Source organism: Arachis hypogaea, chromosome 5 (assembly GCF_003086295.3).
Source record: "Arachis hypogaea cultivar Tifrunner chromosome 5, arahy.Tifrunner.gnm2.J5K5, whole genome shotgun sequence".
In the NCBI taxonomy this organism is placed as follows: Eukaryota; Viridiplantae; Streptophyta; class Magnoliopsida; order Fabales; family Fabaceae; genus Arachis; species Arachis hypogaea.
This window is the reverse complement of record NC_092040.1, coordinates 31,997,481-32,000,598: the sequence shown is the minus strand read 5'-3', so window position 1 is coordinate 32,000,598 and position 3,118 is coordinate 31,997,481. Positions and strand designations below refer to the sequence as shown.

At 43.6% G+C, this 3,118-nt stretch overlaps 1 non-coding gene across 1 annotated transcript; it reads right to left on the bottom strand.

Annotated features, from left to right (window-relative positions):
* Positions 1-108, bottom strand: LOC112804367 (small nucleolar RNA R71). The gene has a single exon (XR_003202975.1). It is a non-coding gene; the product is annotated as a small nucleolar RNA R71 (small nucleolar RNA).
* Between the last annotated feature and the right edge of the window lie 3,010 nt (positions 109-3,118).

Below are 3,118 nucleotides of genomic sequence, written 5' to 3'. Positions count from 1 at the left end.
AAACTTAGAGTGGAAGTCCAAACCTTCAGACAGAAGGAAGGCGAATCCCTCTATGAAGCTTGGGAAAGATACAAACAATTGATCAGAAAATGTCCTTCTGACATGCTTTCTGAATGGAGCATCATAGGTATTTTCTATGATGGTCTGTCTGAACTGTCCAAGATGTCATTGGATAGCTCTGCTGGAGGATCTTTTCATCTGAAGAAGACGCCTGCAGAAGCTCAAGAACTCATTGAAATGGTTGCAAATAACCAATTCATGTACACTTCTGAAAGGAATCCTGTGAATAATGGGGCAAATCAGAAGAAAGGAGTTCTTGAGATTGATACTCTGAATGCCATATTGGCTCAGAACAAAATATTGACTCAACAAGTCAATATGATTTCTCAAAGTCTGTTTGGAATGCAAGCTGCACCAGGCAGTACTAAGGACGCTTCATCTGAAGAAGAAGCTTATGATCCTGAGAACCCTTCAATGGAAGAGGTGAATTACATGGGAGAACCCTATGGAAACACCTATAATCCTTCATGGAGAAATCATCCAAATCTTTCTTGGAAGGATCAACAGAGACCTCAACAAGGTTTCAACAACAATAATGGTGGAAGAAATAAGTTTAGCAATGGCAAGCCTTTTCCATCATCTTCTCAGCAACAGATAGAGAATTCTAAGCAGAGCCACTCTGACTTAGCAACCATGGTCTCTGATCTAATCAAAACCACTCAAATTTTCATGACTGAAACAAGGTCCTCCATTAGAAACTTGGAGGCACAAGTGGGTCAGCTGAGTAAGAGAGTTACTGAACTCCCTCTTTGTACTCTTCCAAGCTATACAGAAGAGAATCCAAAAGGAGAGTGCAAGGCCATCAACATGACCGAATTTGGAGAGGAGGAAGAGACAGTGAACGCCACTGAGGAAGACTTCAATGGGCGTCCACTGGATTCCAATGAGTTCCCTAATGAGGAACCATGGGAATCTGAGGCTCATACTGATACCATAGAGATTCCATTGGATTTACTTCTGCCATTCATGAGCTCTAATGAGTATTCTTCCTCTGAAGAGGAAGAAGATGTCACTGAAGAGCAAGTTGCTAAATACCTTGGAGCAATCATGAAGCTAAATGACAAGTTATTTGGTAATGAGACTTGGGAGGATGAATCCCCTTTGCTTACCAAAGAACTGGATGACTTGACTAGGCAGAAATTACCTCAAAAGAGGCAGGACCCTGGGAAGTTCTCAATCCCTTGTAACATAGGCACCATGACCTTTGAGAAGGCTGTGTGTGACCTAGGGTCAAGCATAAACCTCATGCCTCTCTCTGTAATGGAGAAGCTAGGGATCTTTGAGGTGCAAGCTGCAAGAATCTCACTAGAGATGGCAGATAATTCAAGAAAATAAGCTTATGGACTTGTAGAGAATGTTTTGGTAAAAGTTGAAGACCATTACATCCCTGCTGATTTCATAGTCCTAGAAACTGGGAAGTGCATGGATGAATCTATCATCCTTGGCAGACCCTTCCTAGCCACAGCAAAGGCTGTGATTAATGTTGACAGAGGCGAATTGATCATTCAAATGAATGAAGAATCCTTTGTGTTTAAGGCTCAAGGATATCCCTCTGTAAACATGGAGAGGAAGCATGAAGAGCTTCTCTCAAAACAGAGTCAAATAGAGCCCCCACAGTCAAACTCTAAGTTTGGTGTTGGGAGGCCACAACCAACTTCTAAGTTTGGTGTTGAACCCCCACATTCAAACTCTAAATTTGGTGTTGGGAGGTTCCAACATTGCTCTGAGTATCTGTGAGGCTCCATGAGAGCCCACTGTCAAGCTACTGACATTAAAGAAGCGCTTGTTGGGAGGCAACCCAATTTTATTATATCTATCTATTTTCCTTTGTTATTTTATGTTTTCTATAGGTTGATGATCATGAGAAGTCAAAAAATTAATTGAAAAAGCAGAAACAGAATGAAAAACAGAAAGAAAAACAGCACACCCTGGAGGAAAACTTTGCTGGCGTTTAAACGCCAGTGAATGCAGCAAATGGGCGTTTAACGCCCAGTCTGACACCATTCTGGGCGTTTAACGCCAGAAAAGGGAACCAGGCTGGCGTTAAACGCCAGTGAGTGCAGCAAATGGGCGTTTAACGCCCAGTCTGGCACCATTCTGGGCGTTTAACGCCAGAAAAGGGCACCAGGCTGGCGTTAAACGCCAGGAAAGGGCAAGAAGTTGGCGTTAAACGCCAGAAATGGGCACCAGCCCGGCGTTTAACGCCAGAATTGGCACAAAGAGCATTTTTTCTCGCCACTTGGTGCAGGAATGAATTTTCTTTGACACCTCAGGATCTGTGGACCCCACAGGATCTCCACCTACCCCACCACTCTCTCTCTTCTTCACCCATTCACCAATCACCTCAACACCTCTTCCCCAAAACCCCTCACCTATCAAATCCCATTATTCTCTTCACCACTCACATCCATCCTTTATAAAACCCCACCTACCTCACCATTCAAATTCAAACCACTTTCTCTCCCAAACCCACCCATAATAGCCGAACCATACACCCCCTCTCCACTCCTATATAAACCCATCTTCACTCCTTCATTTTCACACAACCTAAACACCATTTCTCCCCCTTGGCCGAACCACAAAGCCATCTCCATCTCCTCTATTTCTTCTTCTACTCTCTTCTCTCTTCTTTTGCTCGAGGACGAGCAAACCTTCTAAGTTTGGTGTGGTTAAAGCATTGCTTTTTTATTTTTTCATAACCATTTATGGCACCTAAGGCCGGAGAAACCTCTAGAAAAAGGAAAGGGAAGGCAAAAGCTTTCACCTCCGAGTCATGGGAGATGGAGAGATTCATCTCAAGAGTGCATCAAGACCACTTCTATGAAGTTGTGGCCTTAAAGAAGGTGATCCCCGAGGTCCTTTTCAAACTCAAAAAGAGTGAATATCCGGAGATCCGACATGAGATCCGAAGAAGAGGTTGGGAAGTTCTTACCAACCCCATTCAACAAGTCGGGATCTTAATGGTTCAAGAGTTCTATGCCAATGCGTGGATCACCAAGAACCATGATCAAAGTGTGAACCCGGACCCAAAGAATTGGCTTACAATGGTTCGGGGGAA